Source organism: Pleurodeles waltl, chromosome 2_2 (genome assembly GCF_031143425.1).
Source record: "Pleurodeles waltl isolate 20211129_DDA chromosome 2_2, aPleWal1.hap1.20221129, whole genome shotgun sequence".
NCBI classification, from domain to species: Eukaryota; Metazoa; Chordata; class Amphibia; order Caudata; family Salamandridae; genus Pleurodeles; species Pleurodeles waltl.
Window position 1 is genome coordinate 45,760,559 of NC_090439.1, and position 21,971 is coordinate 45,782,529.

The window sequence follows — 21,971 nt, forward strand, 5'->3', positions numbered from 1 at the left end:
TAGTGCTATAATGACCATGTTCTGCAACTCCTTTGTCACCGAGTCCTGGGACTCCTTTGGGTGCTGCCTGGTCTTCAGAGGTCTCTCTAAAGTGCTGAGAGCCCCCTCTGTCTCCTCAGTCCAAGTTGAGATCCCTCGTGGGCACAGGTAGTGCCTTTTCCCGCCAACTGTGACATTTGCATGAGGCAAGGCGTGTTGACAGAATCCAACAACGAAAACCAGACTGCATCCTATGACTCGATGTGGGACATCTCTATCACCAAGCAGGAACCTGCAGCTGTCTTCTTGGGTGCATTTCTGACTTTTTTCTGACTTTTTCCTCCAACCGGAGAATCCACTTTTGCACCTTCATCTGGGTTAGCAGGAGCTCCTGTTCTTCCTGGACTCTTCATCTGTTTTTGGACTTAGTCTCCTCTCTCCACAGGTCTTCAGGTCCAGGAATCCATCATTGGTGTCTTGTAGACTTGCTTGGTTTTTGCATAATCCTTTGCCACAACTCCTAGTGTGTTCAGAGGAAACCTGCTGTGTTTTGCTACTGCTTTCCTGGGCTCTGGGGTGGGGTGTTTTACTTACCTTTGGTGTTTTCTTATACTCCCAGCACCCCTCTACACACTACACTTGTCTAGGTGGGAAACCAACTTTCACATTCCACTATTTTAGTACATGATGTGTGTGCCCTCTAGGCCCATTGCAACCTATTGTGATTTGCACTATTTTCTGATTGTTTAATTACCTGATTTTGGTTACTAGTGTATGTATAAAGCTTACCTCCTAAGGGAGTATGGCCTCTAAGATATTTTTGGCCTTTTTGTTAGTAAAATAAAGTACCTTTATTTTTTGTAACACTGAGTATTGTCTTTCTTGTGTGTAAGTACTGTGCAACTATAGTGGTATTGCAAGAACTTTGCATGTCCCCTAGTTCAGCCTTGGCTGCTCTGCCTACAGCTACCTATAGACAGCCTGGCTTCTAGACACTGACTACATTTCACTAATAAAGGATAAGTGGACCTGGTATAAGGTGTAAGTACCTGTGGTATCTACTACACACCAGGCCAGCCTCCTACCACATGTAATTATATTGTAATAAAAAATTATATTTAAAAATTACTAATTATGCAGAGTTTCATAAATGTAATATTTATAATAAAGTATATTTTTGTAATGTTACTTAGAACAAGAAGAATTAAAATGATTATAAATTAGGTAAATGCAAAGGTAAATATTTATGTGTCTAATAAAAATGATTGTCTTATATTTATTATTATTAAACATGATATTTTAAATGTATAATTTGATAATAATGTCTGTAAATGTATAATCTGCTTACTTATTTTTGTTAATTTTATGCAGTACTTATAATATGTTTTTAATATTCTGTAATAAAACTTAATATCATGTGTAATTTTTTTTATGTTAATTAAAAATAATAATTCCTTTAAATAATGTATACTTTTATTTATACTACAAATATTTAGTATGTACAGTGTATAGTATGGAGAGTGATCTGACTGCAAAGACCCTGTTCCAGGAACTCCAAACACCAGTCCAGTGGTTACTTGTCAAACTACCCTTGTCTATGAACTCTCATCTAAGTGTACTAATCTGGAGGATACCATTTGTCAAGTGTGTGTAATAGAGGGAGTGATCCGACTGAACCTCCCAAAAGGCACTGTTTCAGTAACTCCAAACACCAGCCCAGTAGTCACTTGTTTGTGAACTCTCAATTGAAGTGTACTCACCTGGGAGGATACCATTTGTATAGAGTGTGCAGTAGAGAGAGTGCTCTGGCTTCAAAGCACAATAGGCCCTGCTCCAGTAACTCCAAACATGAGCCCAGTAGTTGTCTGTCCAAATACACTTGTTTGTGAAGTCCCAATAGAAGTTTATGGACCTGGGGGTGATCAAGATACAGATCATGCTCCAATCAGAGATGTGTCTGTCTACCTAGTTCCATCTTGACTTGCTAACCCAAGATGAAACTATTGGAAACAGGAATTACACCTTACCCAGTGTGTACAACAAGTATTCCTGAGGCCTCAAGCTTCATCAGCAGATTGGTATCGACAGTAGACATATTGACACAGCACTATGCACATCATGACTCCAGTCACATAGACAACCAAGTCCTGGGTTTGCCTGCATCCCACTCAACATCGGCCTCCAAATGGTCAACGCCATATCTTTCCTCTCCACTGTGTTGGCTGCACTGGTGGTAGAAAGCCATTTTCAGACCATCTTCCAAAGTGTAACTGATCTGCACATCTCATCAGCTGCTTGAGTCAAATAGGGTTGGCATGCTTCACACGTCATGTCAAATCACCCTACAATATGGTTACTCAGCACAATTGGATTACCTATAACTTAATTTGTCCAAGTTCTCTGTCCAAGTAACACAAAACCTTTGGAGGTAGATTTCACAAGTCAACCAGTAACGTTGTGTATTTTTCATCAACAGGTGAATCCGACACTGGGCAAACAGAGGTCACAGATCAGACTACCACTACCCCCCCATGTATGAAACCATCAGTGATCACAACAATCTTGGAATTGCAGGTATGGAGGATGGTTGTGGCCGCTCTGGGCAACCTAGTTAGATGTAACAGTGAGTCTCACCATGCCAACAACATTACCCCCAAGCCTTGCTCCTTCAACTTCACAGGAAACCATTCACCTTCAACCTGTGTACCTAGCACACTGTTCACCATTGTATCTCCCCTAGCTCTGTATTCTCTTTTGCAGTGCAATACTTAAGTCAGTGAAGGTCCAGGAACTAGTAAGAGAGGGCGCCCTGTGGCCTTTTGGGTGAGATGCGTGGGAGGGATGTTATGGGCCAGCGGGTTAGGCATTGGGGCTGCTTTTGGCCAGGACACATCTTGGGGGTCTATCAGGAGTCCTACGACATGATGGGCCTGGTGTTAACCAAACTCTGGGAAAACAAGCCGCTACAGAGGGACATGCATAGGAGCATAAGTGAACAGATGGAGGCCCATAATTAAAACATGGCCCCCCTAATAGGATGTTGAAGGACATACACACAACCCTGAGGAAGGGCTTTTCAAAACCAATCTACCCCTTTCTTTTGGCTCATCAAGAGGAGGCCTGTCAACATTGGCAACAGCCACAGGAAGGCAGGCCCTGTCAGAGTTGCAACCAGCCACACACATCCTTGCTTCTGTAGCAGCTGATCCCCACCCCTGTAAGTGGGACGTCCAGCAATGAATCCAGGAGGTGAACATGGCAAGACACCCACCACTGCCTGTAATAGCCCTCTTCCTTAAGGTCCTCCTTTGTGTGTTAAACATTCACTTTGTGGACTGATCCTGAACCACCTTCCATTTCCAATGTGATGAGTATTCTGGACATTGGACTTGCAATGGTGTAGCATCTACTCCAATGATTATATTCACTATGACTGATCCCTTCACATATTTTCTTTGGTTGATTCATGTCACATATATTTTCTGTTAGTCATAGCTTCACAATAAAATCATCCATCACTGACTCATTGTTTGATGATTTAGATTTCATATCTAGCCACATACATATGCCAGGCATGGGGAACCATATGATGATGATTCAATTTACTTATTCAAGATGGGATATGTTGCATGTACACAGATTCCAGCTCAGGATTGCAACCATCCCGCACAAACACATACATACAAGTGTCTGGTCAAACTAAACAATTTATTACAGTGCTCACCACATAGGCTGTCAATATGTCGGAACAACTGGAAATCATAAATGACTGAGTAAATGAACATATTTACAGGTACAGACATCCAGACCACGAAACAAAGGGATTTGTCAGACATTGTACTGTAGAATAGGCAAACGTGGAAGTGGTTGATGTCACCAGCTTGAGCCTTATCACATTCCACACCAAAGTATTCCAACATCACATTATGCAAGATTCAGACGGATAGCAGTACAACAGTTCCTGATCACAGGACCCTTATAATCCAATGTTCATGCATCTGGTGGTATGAAACAAACATAAGTCAGTGTTTTGGCACAGATACTAAGGCCTACAATGAAGAAACATGTATAGGAAAGTCCTCCTTTTTTGCCCTGGTCACCCTCAAATTTTCTGGACAAATACTGGTAGTTACTGACTCTTGGCTGTGCCCTGGGTACTGCTTACAAGTCCCAGGGCCAGTGCTCTGTGGAAAGTGGATATGCAAATTCAGCTAATTATAATTGTCAGTATTAACGTACCTATAAGTCCCTAGTATTTGGAAGGGCATGTAGGCTTAGGGACCCCAGCATAGGTGGTGCAGCCAGAGGTACACTGCTGAGGTGGCCAGTGTCATTTTAAAGGTAGGCCTGCCTTGTTGGATGCTTTTAAACTAGTTATATGCAAATTTGACTTTGGAATTAAAAGTATTTCCAAAGTTTTAAACTACCTTATTATTACATATAAGTCACCCCTAAGGCGTGCCGTACATGCCCCTAGGGTTGGGTGCCATGTAACTATGAGCAAGGACCTTATAAAATTGTTTTATAAGCCCTGGTGAGGTAAAATAGCCACATTTGTTTCTCCCTCACTGTATTGAATAGCCTCCATAGGCTAAAATGGGAAGATATTATTTTAATTAACAAAGTCCCCATACTTGTCAGATACCTCAAGTTTGGTATAAAATTAATTGTTATAATAAATCCCACAACTTACAAGTGTTAGATTTAAAATATCTAGTTCAGGTAAAGTGTTTTAAACTCTACCTGAAAAGTTGCCAACTTCAGCTCTGTAGTGCCCTTCTCTGATTGTCCAGCCTCTGGCAGCCAGGCCAGGCTGCCTCGATGAAGTGGGAAGTGGCCTGGGCTGAACACAAACAGATGTGCCTGGGGAAGGAGAACTACCTCAGGAGATGGTGAAGCAGGAAAGGGGAGGGCTGCCAAACTGGTCTTCAAAGGCAGGGACGACATTTGGAGCAACCTAGCATCTCCCTCTCATCCTGCAACCCCAGACAATTAGGTGCCCTCTTGATTAGTTTAGGAGAGAGCAGGAGAGGGGTGTGTTTAGGATTTCTAGCCACACCAGTGGGAGGGCTCAGCCAGATGTAACCTCCAAAAATCAGTTTCAGCCATGAAGAAGTTTTGAAGAATGTTGCTCCCTGGGATTGATTTTTGCCACACTTCCTAGGAAGTGGTCATCACAGGGGTGAGGACCCTGCATCTCATTGGAGAACCCTGCTTTTCACCCAGAAGCAAGGATAAATATGGCAGAGCTGCACCCACACCTCAGAACCCTACAAGGAAGAATATCAGAAGAAGAAGGAATGCCCTGCTGGACCCCTGACCTGCATCTGATCACTGCACTCAGAAAGACGCACCAGCTGCACACTTGGGCTTCAGCACAAGAAGGACTTTGCCTGGCTTCAACTGGTTCAAAAAAGGACTCCTGAAGAAACTGACCAGCTGACCACCATCCAGTGGCCAATTTGGAGTTTGCACCAGGTGCATGCTGTGAGTTGTAGTCCGCTCAGAGCTTCTGGAACCTTGGGGTGAGCTGTGGACTCCTAAAAGACCTTAAAAGACCTTCTAGAGGAAGATCCAGAAGTTTGGAGAATTTTGGAGAACTTTTTGGAAAAAGCTCTATAAGGGGACCGACCTGCTATGGCATCTCTAGCCAGCTTCCACAACCCTGACCCGGCCTGACTTGCAGGTTCATCCCACTAAAAAAAAATCTCTGAAAAGTGACTAAGTCTGAATGTAGAAAGTTAACCGGGACCTCCCGCACAGGGTATCTGAAGAGGGCTCCAGGGTCATCAGATCAAGATTCCGGTTTGCCTCGGTCCAAGGATTTTCATCTCAAAAAATTGTCTAAGCCCGAACATAGAATTGTTCACAGAGCGTATCCGAGTAAGGGCTCCAGGAGGTCGGATCGGACTGCCGACTTCATCCCGCTTAAGAAAATCTTTGAGAAAACAACTGAGTCTGAAGGTACACTTTTGACTGAGGCCTCCCGCTTGCTGTACCCGAGCAGGGCTCCATCGCGGTCGGCCTCAAACTCTGACATTGTCCCAGTCGAGGTGTGACCAGATGACCAGATTGGCGATATTCGTTTCTAAGTGCTAAAAAACATTAATTCTTAAAAAATTCATATCTTCAGTTCGCTTTATCCGATTTTTATTAATTTTGGTGTCATTTTAAAGCTAAAAATATTTCCTATTTGTATAAATTGGTTTTAGATTTTTAAACTGTTTCCTGTGTTCTATTTGTTTACTGTTATGTGATACTTGAATGCTTTACCCTTTGTCCCCTAAGTTAGACCTTGTTGCTCGTTGCGAAGCTACCAAGGGTTGAGCTTGGGTTAATTTATTGAGACCTAATTGAACTTAGTGGGGGTTAGTGGCCTATTGCTAAGTGTAGGTACTTACCTGCACTTATCAACAATCCACTTTCCAACAACATGTATATACAGGTCATACAAAAAGAGCGTTTTGCCAATGAGATTGGAAAATTACTTGGTTGTTAGTTAGGACTACATATTTTACGACCAGTGATGACACACATGATGCATCAGGCCCACCATAGGACACAAAACAAGTTCAATGGACACTTCTGGCCTTCCATCAAACATTGTGCAAGCTGTTTTTACACAGGTCTCATACACTCAAATTATGTGACCTATATTACCTGGAACAATCCATGTTCACTTCATATGTCAGAATAGCATGACATACCTGTTCTAGCGCGCCCTGCCCTTAATTAGTAAACTTATAAGGGGACGCGAGTAGGTCGATGAACCTTTTGATTCGCATTGACTATTCTAGTTACGGTGTAACCAATTTTCATCAATAATCAATACACAAATCAATAATCATTTGCAAAACATTAATCAGCAGTTAATAACATCTCACCATGACTTTCAGTCATGAATAACCACAATTCAATATACGTTTTATCCATTTTATATCCCTATTGGTTACAATACTAAGTCATGGGGTTAATTCATACTTTATTCAAAGCAAATCCATATTAATTCACTTGAAGGCACAAAAAACATAATCTAATCAAAACTTGCATCAGAGTACATTCTAAAGCAGTAGCATAAGTCAATATTTGAATCAGGAATGAATAGGTCAGCATCAATAGCGAAGTTCAGCAAATCAGTTTGTCAATCAATTGTCTCTGCGTTTGTCAGTGTCATAAGTAGGAACCTCACCTAACCCAGATTAGCATCAGCATGTGGTATTTCATGCAAAAATAGTTTTAGAACATAAATTTGGAAAAACATCTAGCTAAGAGAAAAACTTATAAAAACAGCACAGTTGTACCTAGAAAGAAAAGGCACAAAAGTTAATTCAGTCACATTGTCATAGCTACCTAACCGCGATATGGATCAGCAACAAAAATAGTCTTCATCTTCAGGTCATCAATCGATCAGCATTTCATCAGGCTCTCAAGAGAATAAGCCCAATGACAGAATCTTGAATCTCTTCGAACATCCATGCCTATCCTCTAACATCTGAAGTTTTCTCCCTTTGTCACGGCATTATATCAAAGTCGCCCAGACTATCCCACAATTCCTAATTGGTCAAATAATACCCAGTTATGACTCCGTCCAATTATCTTAATTTTCCAAATCTATGAAGTCTAATATAGCACAGTTCTCAGGATGTCGATTGGTTCACTGTAAGATGTCCTCATCGCCCGCCTTGTCAGGTATCGAAAATGTTGCATCTTCTTCTCCAGTCAGAGTCTCCATTGTTCAAGTCCTGGGAAAGTACATCCAGTAGGCTTTACACTGATTTAGATATAAACATTTATTCCGTAATCTCCTGTTCGTAGTTCATGCATAGGATTTTAGATGAGCAGAGTTTATTAAATGATGAGCGGGTCATGGTCAGTCCAGCACATTATCTTTTTCTACATTGAATGTTAATATTAGACTTCTGCACAAGGCCTGGCAAAACTAGGACACAACTTCGGCTAAGTTAGCTCTACAATATAATGCAAAACATATGTTATATATCTCAATATGACATACTACTACATGGTTTTCTATTCACTTTCAACGTTTCACATGTTTAGTCATTTTTAAAAAATATAATTAGTGACACATTATTTTTCTACGTTAATTACTCAAACTACTTAAACATTCATTAATAATTTCTGTTTTATCACCTGCCAATGTCACAGCTCTGAAATGCCCACAATGAGATGTCATGGTTCAGGTACCTGTACAAAGAACAAAGAACAAAACAAGGAGTGCTGTCTTGAAACCATACATATGACACAAGTCACATAGAAAGCATCTGGGAAACAAAGTACGTTGCAATAGTTCTGACACAAACAAAGCAACATAATTAAAGTGGGAATTTATCAAAAGCTATATTATCAATCAGCCTTTGGCTGATTTTTCCAAAGCATCAGCTTGCTAACTGTTTCAAAAACACTAAACTCCATGCATTCTCAGAAATACGGTTCATTGTACAGTCATAGGGGGTCATTCTGACCCTGGCGGTAAAATCCGCCAGGGCCAACGACCGCGGGAGCACCGGCAACAGGTTGGCGGTGCTCCCATGGGCATTCTGACCGCAGCGGTACAGCCGCGGTCAGAAACGGAAAACCGGCGGTATACCGCCGGTTTCCCGCTGCCCTGGGGAATCCTCCATGGCGGTGCAGCTTGCTGGGCCGCCATGGGGATTCCGACCCCCATACCGCCATCCTGTTCCTGGCGGTTTTGGCTGCCAGGAACAGAATGGCGGTATGGGGTGTCGTGGGGCCCCTGGGGGCCCCTGCAGTGCCCATGCCAATGGCATAGGCACTGCAGGGGCCCCCGTAACAGGGCCCCACAAAGATTTTCAGACACTGAAAATCGCGACGGGTGCAACTGCACCCGTCGCACCCCTTACACTCCGCCGGTTCCATTCGGAGCCGGCATCCTGATGGAAGGGTGTTTCCCGCTGGGCTGGCGGGCAGCCTTCTGGCGGTCGCCCGTCAGCCCAGTGGGAAACCCAGAATACCTGCAGCGGTCTTTTGACCGCGCAGCGGTATTCTGGCGGTTCCAGCCAGGCCGGCGGCTTCCGCCGCCGGCCGGGGTCAGAATGACCCCCATAGTCAGGACATCACATGACATATGTACACTCATGAGAAGTAGCTGTGGAAGAGATCTTCTCACAAGTTAGCTCCTTCTTTTCTCCACTGCCACTTTCATTTGGCATATGAGGATTCTCACCCAGTGGCACTGCAGGCTCCCCCTCCTCTGGGATGTAAGGGATATTCCTCTGCACGACGATGTTGTAGACCAATCAGCATGGCACGGTGACCTGACACACTTTCCTGGGTGAGTAGAGGAGGGCTCCACCAGTCCTGTCCAGACAGCAAAATCTGGCCTTCAGGAGTCCAAAACTCTGCTCCACTGCCTGCTGTGTTCTTCCATGAACCTCATTGAAGTGGACTTCCCCTGGTGTAGTTGGTTTCGTCAGCGGAATCAATAACCAAGGACGATTTGGCTATGCCGAGTCTCCTGTTAAGGAATGGACGTATGTGTAACAATGAGTAACTCACTTCATGATTGAAGCGCCTGACATTGCTCACATATAATCAGGTCAGACATGACTTACCAAACAGCCAAACAGCCAGCCCTCTCTGGTTGCAGTTGTGACATCAGCTGGGGTATGATGCTGTTCTGCATTTTAAAGGAATCATGGGCTGATCCAGGTAAACTGGCACACACATTTGAAATGTAAAGATCCACCAAACAGACAGCTTGAACGCTGATGAAATGGAAGTTTTTTCCTGTTGCAATAAACTTCTTCAGAAGCCAACATGGGTGCAATCAACGGCCCCCTCCATTTGTCGGATATGGGCAAAACAATAGAAGTCAGCCTTCACTTTAGCTAAATCCTCACATAGGGGGAACCTGACCTAGCTGTCAATGTGTTTCAACATTGCGGGAAGGAAATCGATCAACACCAGACTGAACATAGGTTGGGACATGCCACCAGGTAGGGTTACTGTATGTCAGAACGACCCTATGGTCGGGAAGTGCAATACTGACTTGACTTGTAGAATGGGTGGTATGCAGTATGGATTGCTATTAGCTGGCATCAGATCTGGCTCCAACTGATGGCATAAATCCACTACTGTTTGCCTATTCAGATGGTAGAGCTGGATGACATGGCATTCTTCAATGGTCTGATGCGCTGGCAATGGATGGTAGACAGGAGGTTGTCGCATTTTCCTCTCCCAGTGTACCTATGTGTGAAATTACATGATTTGGAACTTTAGTCACTGTGTACACAGCAACATACATAATGCATGCCAACAATATCATGTGACAAAGCATTTCTGACCAGATATACATGACACCCAGTACACATCACAGCTGTCAAATACACAAGGGTCAAGTGTTACCCCTATGGTTGTGAACCTATGTGTTCACAACATGGATTCGGGTGACACCTAAATATCTGTTACACAATTTGTCCTTGAAATATGACTGTATTTTCCAACCACCAAAAATACTGTCAGGGGTGGTGGCCTGTGCACCGCTGTCATATACCCTCTGTGCCCTGCAACACACTACACTGGTGGTTGTATAGTCAGACCTACACAACAAGACAGATTGAAGATATCTGTGATGATATTAAACTTATATTGTTTTTGTGACACATTTAACAGGGCCATATACAGTCTTTAAAGCCACCAAAATGGCGGATGCCTGACATACTTTACTGGACTGCAGGAACTGATGGCTGCCACTGGCGTGAGTCATCCATCCGGTAGGCAGCTCGAACTGTGACAAACACAGCCATAGGCTAACCTTGTTGCCTGTGGCGGTTGCAGCATAATGGCTGTCTCCATCGGCGGTGATGACTGTGTATGTGTAAGCCGTGTTGTGCAAACCCAGTCACTTGATGCCTGACAGTGCTTCTAGCAACACCTCCACCACCTCAGCTGCTGTTGCCAGCTCTGGGAGCAATCATGCCACATCCATCAGGTGGAAGGGCCCCTGCCTTCTCCCCAGAGGAGCTGGAGAGGCTTGTGAATGAGGTTTATTCCCTTTATGGTCATCTGTATGGCTCACCAAAGGAGCAGGTAAAAACCTCAGAGGCACAATTGACTTTTAACACAATCCTTTCCCTCCTCATAGGCTATAATGTGCCCCTGTGTGCCAGTTAGACTTCTTCAGTGCCTGTTGCTGCAGTCGGTATGGCATCAATGGGATGTGCAATGTGCAGGTATTGGAGACCACTACCATATGTTGTGTTCATTCACATTGTATCATGTGATGTTTTAGGGGTCCTAGATCCTCCTTCAGTTGGATGCACATAACTAGCAAAGGCGACTATACTGCCACCCAATGACATTTATTTGTTTATGATGGTTGTAAATGTTAGCCAATGTGTATGTGCATGATAGCATGAGCTTTGTATCCAAATTTTCTTGTCTGAGTCATCTGAAGCTCTTATAAGCATTTTGTATTTTGCTACAGATCTTTCACCCCACATCTGGCCTTGCTAAACTGTTGTCTGGAATGCATATTATGACTCACTGTGCCCTTCAGGTTGCCACACAAGCCACATTGCTGTTGGCCATATGATGTACTGTCATGCATTGAAGTGATGGTAATGTGAGTGTCATGTAGGTTTTGTATGTTCAGCCTACAGAGACGAGGGAATGTCAAATGTATCTTCCTGTATGGGACAAAGGCCAGACTCTGGGAGAGTCACTGTGTCTATGCACTATGCCCACTACCTGTAGACCTGCAGATCCTGTCAGGTCGCCAAAATGAGGCACTAATGGAAAAACGTGCCCTGAATGCCTCAGTTCATTGACTAGATTAGGAATGGGTACTGAGGTAAATCCCAGAACTAGTCCATAAGTCATGTTTGTCCTGTACAGGCTTATTGCACAAATGTGTGTAGATTTCTGGGAGGCCATGACATTTGACTCAGTAAATTGGTTACATAACAGAAATAGTATAATACATACCTTTGTATTCTGGATGCTATCTCTGTTGGTTAGTAACAAATGTCCAAAGGAGTGTTCTGTGGTACAGATACATACCACAGAAACCCACCCTGAAATGGCATATGTCTTCACTTGGTAGGCCACATGTCCACGCATCCACAGGGAAGATACTTTCCATTCACATCATGCCTGCCTTACCACTCAAGTGTAAGGGTGAAGTCTGTACTGTGGTTGTTGCCTATATAGACTGTATGAAATGAGTCGATATTGAAGAGTGTAAGGGTATTTGTTCAGTCAGGCCTAAGGAGTTTACCCTTCAGAAGCCACATTGGTTTTATAGTTTTTCATTGTGGCTCCCATGTCAGTACATGTTGTTGGAACATGGGCTACCTGATGTCAGTAGGCTTGCTTAGTCATTGTAGGTCAAGGACAGGGTAGTAGGTTAGTCTGCAGATTAATCCAAAACTATGTAGTCATGTCCCTCTACTTATTGGCATGTGTGTTTTACACTTGTGTTACGTTGGCAGAGTCCCCATTGTGTGCTTGATGTTTCCTACATGTGTGTGACACAACCATTTGGGAAAAAAACGTGTATTTTGTCTCTTGCATCTATACAGGTAACTGCCCATCAGAAGAAGTAGATTTAGAGCCATCACCCGGAAGGTGTGGACCCTGGGGCGCCAAAGCCGGCAGAGCGCCCACTGTCACAAGAGGACCTGAGATGCTGGGAACGGAAGATCACAGAGGTCCAGCTGGGGCTGTCCTCCCAACGTGGGTGGGGCACACATCAGAGCATGACCCCCTAGTGGCCTGCATTCTGGGGATGGTGTACCTAGATGATCTTCATGGGTTTTTGAGGGAAGCAGAGCAGCCACAAGGGGGTGAATACGGGCATAATCCTGCCTGTGAAATAGCCAAATTGATGTGTTCGATTCTGACATCTACCCCTGATGATTGGGGATGGACCATGTGTGACACACAAGATGAATAACTGATTGTGTATTAGCTCAGGGACCTAGGACAAAACTGAGTACAATCTACAAACTCCTCTGTTTTACAGTCCAAAGAAAAATAAGTGATAGATTACTATCCTAAGTTGTGACTAGTTGAGTGAGTAATTTGGCATCTGCCCCAGAGAGGCCACTTGACTTCAGTGTGTCACTAGAGCTAGCACCTGACTACTGTCTGTCATGCGAAGGTGGCCATCATATATGTGACAGAGCATACATTGGTCTTTGGGTGCAGATTTAGATCAATACTTTCCCTTGGTAAGTGGAGAATGTCCATTGACCTGATTTATGTACCATCACTGTAACCAGCATTTTTTGTGCCAACATGTTAGCATGTGTCCCTTCCTCTTTTGACAAAATGTGTGCACTGCTGTGGCATGCATGGTCTCCCAGTGTTAATGGGATGATTTCTGTATTCCCTCACATATATGTGCTTGCCAACCTAGGTTTTGGAATTAGACATATGCAATGGGGCTACATTTCATGTGGTGCCACAGACAGGAGTGTGTCACCATTGATTGTTGGCTCATACATACCCTCACCCCTCTTTGCATGTCATTTGGCATGTACAAATGCAGTATCAATGATGGACATGACAGGTAAGACTAGAGTGTTTTAACACAATGTGCATTTCAATGCCATTGATGTGGCATCCTGTGACAAAGTGCACTGCACATGTGAAATGGGCAAGGTTAGTTACCTGGCTGTTGGCATGCATCATGGAGTGACTTGCAGTTATGTTGGAGTCACATGTGCTTTGGTACAATAATTCATCCACAGGCATCTGGCTTTGCAGGACCAAAATGGAGACAGTGATCTAGCTTCCTATTGGGCAACATGTTGAGGGACTTTTACAAGTACTTTCAAATCCCTGGGTCTCTCCAACATACAAAAGGACTAATTGCTGCTACTGATGCAATCAGAGTATGTCATTGTAAGCGGTGCCAACCAGTAGTGGTGATTTCTCTGGGTCTAGCTAATTCATTGTGTTGTGGATATTAGAGACATATCACCCTGACATTTTACACATTTTGTCTACAGTATACATTTGAATGCCAAATGTATAGCATATCTGAACAACATTAGTACTACCTCCATGACTCCATTAGGACAATTTATATATGGTTAACTGTGCATTACTGATCTGTTTTCAGTGTGACTATTTCCATGTCGCCTACTGCAGGATACAGTACTGCTGTCAGCAACATGGCAGGATTTTTTTAGCATCATTTTTTATTGTTGCATTATTGTATAAATGATAAATGGATTTTTGCACGACCTTGGCATTGGTCTAGTATTGTTTGAGAACAGGAGACACGCGCAATCAAGTGGGGAAACATCTGGCCATGATACCTTCAGTCATGACACCACTGACGCAGAGGGAGCTAATGGCCCGGATGGTGATGGGAGTGCAAAGGAGGACACAGGATCACCCTCATCATCATCAGTTTCTACCTCCAGTTACCACTCCCTAGTGATGGTGGCCCCCTCAGGAACTTATCCTGGACCATCCTTGTCCGCCACCCCCATTCTATTGCCACCCTCCCTGCGTTTCCTCAACCAGTTGGCCGTGCCTGCTTACCCAAGAGGGTGGCCATCTACTTTGCCTCAGACACCTCAGCCCCAACATCCATACCCCCTGCTGCCTTGAGTGGGGAGGCTATTAACCTCCTGAGAAGTATCTCTGTGGGGCAGACTGTCATTGTGCAAGTATTTTTAGAATATAGGCAAAGGCATTTGCTTTCTCAGTATTACATTAAACATCTTTACAAATAAATATTGTGAGAGGAAGCATGATCAAAAACAAATGTTGAACCACAGGCAGCTTATTACTGATGGGCACTCGCTGTGTAGAATTCATTACGGAGGAGACTGCCATATAGGTTAACATTGACAGTGCTTTTAAACTAGCATGATATGAATTGAGTACAATGAATCCTATAGTAGAAAGTACATTTATTATTTGTAGATAACAAAATGTATCACTGCTAGAGCTCAATAGTGCACTTGGGAATCTGAAACAGAAGAAATGCTATTGATAGACTACTCAGTCAGCAATAATTAAAAAAAAAAACAATTGATCCAGCAGAAGAGCACAATGATGGAGAAGTGGCAAAATAGATGAAGAATATACAAAGAAAAATATAATCTTGCAAATGAAATCCACATTTTGTATATTAGGAATGATTCTTAATTGGAGAAATGGTTTCTAGGCAGTGTGGCATACTGTATCATATAGTCCAGGCCTCTGAAAAAGAGATATGAAGTCTGTCATCACCTATTGTGAAAAGACTCCAAGGAACTCAAAGGGAGCCAAGAGTAGAAAACATTTGCCAAAAATGACCATCTCATATACCAATGGTGGTATGTAACATGTTTTCTTTACATCCTATTGATGTGACAAATGGACTAACAACACAACAATAGTAGGTGCATCCGCTTTATATGAATGGTTTCTAGTTCTCTGTAATTGTTTAAAACAGGTCAGTGAGACAGTGTGGCATTTGAGACTATTTACAGCCAAGTCCTACTTATATTGCACATATATTACAAAACACTGTCAGTTGTTGTCAGAGCAACCGACTTGGACACTCATAATCAGAGGTTTGAGGAGGTATCCATGTCGAAATGGGTCTTCCTTCATGTACATTGGCAAGACAAGACAAATGGCAGCAAACATGCTATAATCCTCATACTGTCTCTAGTTCATTGGTATTTGTATGTTAATATCAGGCATCTTAACCCCTTCGCTGACAGGCCTTTTCCCCCTCCTGTGCCGAGCCTTTTTTTGGCTATTTGGGGCAGTTCGCGCTTAGGCCCTCATAACTTTTTGTTCACATAAGCTACTGACGCCAAATTTGCGTCCTTTTTTTCCAACATCCTAGGGATTCTAGAGGTTCCCAGACTTTGTGGGATCCCCAGAAGGAGGCCAAGAAATTAGCCAAAATACAGTGAAAATTTCTTTTTTTTCAAAAAAATGGGAAAAAGGGGCTGCAGAAGAAGGCTTGTGGTTTTTTCCCTGAAAATGGCATCAACAAAGGGTTTACGGTGCTAAAATCAACAGCTTCCAAGCTTTCAGGAACAGGCAGACTTGAATCAGAAAACCCAATTTATCAACACAATTTTGCCATTTTACTGGGACATAACCCATTTTTATGATTTTTTGTGCTTTCAGCCTCCTTCCAGTCAGTGACAGAAATAGTCATGAAAACAATGCTGGATCCCAGAAACCGAAACATTTCTGAAAAGTAGACAAAATTCTGAATTCAGCAAGGGGTCATTTGTGTAGATCCTACAAGGGTTTCCTACAGAAAATAACAACTGAAAAATAAATTATTGAAATTGAGGTGAAAAAAATCTGCAATTTTTCTCTGTGTTTTACTCTGTAACTCTTTCCTGCAATGTCGGATTCTTTAAAGCAATATACCGTTACATCTGCTGGACTCTTCTGGTTGCGGGGATATATAGGGCTTGTAGGTTCAGCTAGAACTCTAGGTACCCAGAGCCAATAAATGACCTGCACCCTGCCTTGGGTTTTCATTCTATACAAGGTATACAGCAATTCATTTGCTGAAATATAAAGAGTAAAAAATAGCTATCAAGAAAACCTTTGTATTTCCAAAATGGGCACAAGATAAGGTGTTGAGGAGCAGTGGTTATTTGCACATCTCTGAATTCCGGGGTGCCCATACTAGCATGTGAATTACAGGGCATTTCTCAAATAGACGTCTTTTTTACACACTCTCTTATATTTGGAAGGAAAAAATGTAGAGAAAGACAAGGGGCAATAACACTTGTTTTGCCATTCCATGTTCCCCCAAGTCTCCCGATAAAAATTATACCTCACTTGTGTGGGTAGGCCTAGCGCCCGCAACAGGAAATGCCCCAAAACACAACGTGGACACATCCCATTTTTTGACAGAAAACAGAGGTGTTTTTTGCAAAGTGCCTACCTGTAGATTTTGGCCTCTAGCTCAGCCGGCACCTAGGGAAACCTACCAAACCTGTGCATTTTTTTAAACTAGAGACCTAGGGGAATCCAAGATGGGGTGACTTGTGGGGCTCTGACCAGGTTCTGTTACCCAGAATCCTTTGCAAACCTCATAATTTGGCTTAAGAAACACATTTTCCTCACATTTCGGTGACAGAAAGTTCTGGAATCTGAGAGGAGCCACAAATTTCCTTCCACCCAGCGTTTCCCCAAGTCTCCCAATAAAAATGGTACCTCACTTGTGTGGGTATGCCTAGCGCCCACGAAAGGAAATGGCCCAAAACACAACGTGGACACATCCCATTTTTTTTTTTACAGAAAACAGAGGTGTTTTTTGCAAAGTGCCTACCTGTAGATTTTGGCCCCTAGCTCAGCCGGCACCTAGGGAAACCTACCAAACCAGCACATTTTTGAAAACTAGAGACCTAGGGGAATCCAAGATGGGGTGACTTGTGGGGCTCTGACCAGGTTCTGTTACCCAGAATCCTTTGCAAACCTCAACATTTGGCTAAAGAAACACATTTTACTCACATTTCGGTGGCAGAAAGTTCTGGAATCTGAGAGGAGCCACAAATGTCCTTCCTCCCAGCGTTCCCCCAAGTCTCCCGGTAAAAATGGTACCTCACTTGTGTGGGTAGGCCTAGCGCCCACAAAAGGAAATGGCCCAAAACACAACGTGGACACATCCCATTTGTTTTACAGAAAACAGAGGTGTTTTTTGCAAAGTGCCTACCTGTAGATTTTGGCCCCTAGCTCAGCCAGCACCTAGGGAAACCTACCCAACCTGTGCATTTTTGAAAACTAGAGACCTAGGGGAATCCACGATGGGGTGACTTGTGGGGCTCTGACCAGGTTCTGTTACCCAGAATCCTTTGCAAACCTCATAATTTGGCTTAAGAAACACATTTTCCTCACATTTCTGTGACAGAAAGTTCTGGAATCTGAGAGGAGCCACAAATTTCCTTCCACCCAGCGTTTCCCCAAGTCTCCCAATAAAAATGGTACCTCACTTGTGTGGGTATGCCTAGCGCCCACGAAAAGAAATGGCCCAAAACACAACGTGGACACATCCCATTTTGTTTTTACAGAAAACAGAGGTGTTTTTTGCAAAGTGCCTAGCTGTAGATTTTGGCCCCTAGCTCAGCCAGCACCTAGGGAATCCTACCCAACCTGTGCATTTTTGAAAACTAGAGACCTAGGGGAATCCAAGATGGGGTGACTTGTGGGGCTCTGACCAGGTTCTGTTACCCAGAATCCTTTGCAAACCTCATAATTTGGCTTAAGAAACACATTTTCCTCACATTTCGGTGACAGAAAGTTCTGGAATCTGAGAGGAGCCACAAATTTCCTTCCACCCAGCGTTTCCCCAAGTCTCCCAATAAAAATGGTACCTCACATGTGTGGGTATGCCTAGCGCCCACGAAAGGAAATGGCCCAAAACACAGCGTGGACACATCCCATTTTTTTTTTACAGAAAACAGAGGTGTTTTTTGCAAAGTGCCTACCTGTAGATTTTGGCCCCTAGCTCAGCTGGCACCTAGGGAAACCTACCAAACCAGCACATTTTTGAAAACTAGAGACCTAGGGGAATCCAAGATGGGGTGACTTGTGGGGCTCTGACCAGGTTCTGTTACCCAGAATCCTTTGCAAACCTCAACATTTGGCTAAAGAAACACATTTTACTCACATTTCGGTGGCAGAAAGTTCTGGAATCTGAGAGGAGCCACAAATGTCCTTCCTCCCAGCGTTCCCCCAAGTCTCCCGGTAAAAATGGTACCTCACTTGTGTGGGTAGGCCTAGCGCCCACAAAAGGAAATGGCCCAAAACACAACGTGGACACATCCCATTTGTTTTACAGAAAACAGAGGTGTTTTTTGCAAAGTGCCTACCTGTAGATTTTGGCCCCTAGCTCAGCCAGCACCTAGGGAAACCTACCCAACCTGTGCATTTTTGAAAACTAGAGACCTAGGGGAATCCAAGATGGGGTGACTTGTGGGGCTCTGACCAGGTTCTGTTACCCAGAATCCTTTGCAAACCTCATAATTTGGCTTAAGAAACACATTTTCCTCACATTTCTGTGACAGAAAGTTCTGGAATCTGAGAGGAGCCACAAATTTCCTTCCACCCAGCGTTTCCCCAAGTCTCCCAATAAAAATGGTACCTCACTTGTGTGGGTATGCCTAGCGCCCACAAAAAGAAATGGCCCAAAACACAACGTGGACACATCCCATTTTTTTTTACAGAAAACAGAGGTGTTTTTTGCAAAGTGCCTACCTGTAGATTTTGGCCCCTAGCTCAGCCAGCACCTAGGGAATCCTACCCAACCTGTGCATTTTTGAAAACTAGAGACCTAGGGGAATCCAAGATGGGGTGACTTGTGGGGCTCTGACCAGGTTCTGTTACCCAGAATCCTTTGCAAACCTCAACATTTGGCTAAAGAAACACATTTTACTCACATTTCGGTGGCAGAAAGTTCTGGAATCTGAGAGGAGCCACAAATGTCCTTCCTCCCAGTGTTCCCCCAAGTCTCCCGGTAAAAATGGTACCTCACTTGTGTGGGTAGGCCTAGCGCCCATAAAAGGAAATGGCCCAAAACACAATGTGGACACATCCCATTTGTTTTACAGAAAACAGAGGTGTTTTTTGCAAAGTGCCTACCTGTAGATTTTGGCCCCTAGCTCAGCCAGCACCTAGGGAAACCTACCCAACCTGTGCATTTTTGAAAACTAGAGACCTAGGGGAATCCAAGCTGGGGTGACTTGTGGGGCTCTGACCAGGTTCTGTTACCCAGAATCCTTTGCAAACCTCAAAATTTGGCTAAAAACACTTTTTCCTCTCATTTCGGTGGCAGAAAGTTCTGGAATCTCGGAGGAGCCACAAAGTTCCTTCCACCCAGCGTTCCCCCAAGTCTCCTGATAAAAATTATACCTCACTTGTGTGGGTAGGCCTAGCGCCCGTGACAGGAAATGCCCCCAAATACAACGTGGACACATCCCATTTTTTGACAGAAAACAAAGGTATTTTTTGCAAAGTGCCTACCTGTAGATTTTGGCCTCTAGCTCAGCCGGGCCTAGGGAAACCTACCAAACCTGTGCATTTCTGAAAACTAGACACCTAGGGGAATCAAAGATGGGGTGACATGTGGGGCTCTGACCAGGTTCTGTTACCCAGAATCCTTTGCAAACCTCAAAATTTGGCTAAAAAACACTTTTTCCTCTCATTTCGGTGACAGAAAGTTGTGGAATCTGAGAGGAGCCACAAATGTCCTTCCACCCAGAGTTTCCCCAAGTCTCCCGACAAAAATGGTACCTCACTTGTGTGTGTGGGCCTAGCGCCCACGAAAGGAAATGGCCCAAAACACAACGTGGACACATCACATTTTTCACAGAAAACAGAGGTGTTTTTTGCAAAGTGCCTACCTGTGGATTTTGGCCTCTAGCTCAGCCGGCCCCAGGGGGGGCAGGAATGACCTAAAATAAATGTGCCCCCCCACCTGCCCCCCCCGGGGAGCGACCCTTGCCTACGGGGTCGCTCCCCTTGGGTGACGGCGCAAAAAAAAAGATCCCCAGTGCCTAGTGGTTTCTGTCCCCCTTGGGGCAGATTCACCTAAAATCGGCCGATTTGCCCCCAAAGCAGGCAGAAATGGCCTAAATACAATTTGCCCCTTCAGGGGTGCGACCCTTGCCTAGGGGGTCGCTCCCCATCTCTAAAAAAACAAACAAACACATTTTTTTTTTTGTTAAATAAAAATTTGCCTTGGCGCCTAGAGGTTTCTGTCCCCCCTGGGGGAAGAAATGGGCTAAAATAAATTTGCCCCCCCACACCCCCGGGAGCGACCTTTGCCTACAAGGTTGCTCCCCTTGCGTGGCGGCACAAAAAAAAAGATCCCTGGTGCCTAGTGGTTTCTGTCCCCCATGGGGAGTGACCCTTGCCTAGGGGGTCGGGAGCGACCCTTGCCTAGGGGGTCGCTCCCCATCTCTAAAAAAACCAAACAAACCAAAAAAAATACCCAAAAATAATTTGCCCTGGCGCCTAGAGGTTTCTGTCCCCCCTGGGGGCATATCGGTCTAATATCAATAGGCCGATCTGCCCCCAGGGGGGGGGCAGAAATGGCCTAAAATATATGTGCCCCTCCCCCCCCGGGGAGTGACCCTTGCCTACGGAGTCGCTCCCCTTGCCTGACGGCGCAAAAAAAAAGATCCCTGGTCCCTAATGGTTTCTTCCCCCATTGGGGGCAGAATTACCTAAAATCAGCCAATCTGCCCCTAAAGCGGGCAGAAATGGCCTAAATACAATTTGCCCCTCCAGGGGAGCGACCCTTGCCTAAGGGGACGCTCCCCATCTGTAAAACAACAACAACAACAAAAATCCCCGGTGCCTAGTGGTTTCTGTCCCCCCTGGGGGCAGATCGGCTTAATTAAAATAGGCTTATCTGCCCCCCAGGGGGGCAGAAATGGCCTAAAATACATTTTCCCCCCAGGGGAACGACCCTTCCCTAAGGGGTCGCTCCCCTTACGTGAAATTCACAAACAAAAAAGAAAACTCCCTGGTGTCTAGTGGTTTCTGTCCCCCTTGGGGGCTGATTGGCCTCATAAAAAGGGGGCAGAAATGGCCTAAATATAATTTGCACCCTATGGGAGCGACCCTTGCCTAAGGGGTCGCTCCCCACCTCTAAAACAAAAAACAAAATTAATTTTTTTTTATCCCTGGTGCCTAGAGGTTTCTGCCCCCAGGGGGGACAGAAAAGGCCTTAAAAAAAAAAGCCCAACCTGGGAGCGACCCTTGCTCAAGGGGTCGCTCCCTTATGTCAATTTCAATTTTAAAAAAACCTCCCTGGTGTCTAGTGGGCGTTTTGACAGCCGGATTGATTTCAATCTGGCTGCCAAAACGCAGAGAGAGACTTCAAAGGGAAGGAAATAACTTTCCTTCCCTTTGAAGCCTCTCTCGGCCTCCCCCATGTGATCGGAAGAGAAATGCAAATATTCACTAAATAAACCAAAGGTTACAGGGATTTTATAGTTAGGTTCAGATTTTACATGTACAAA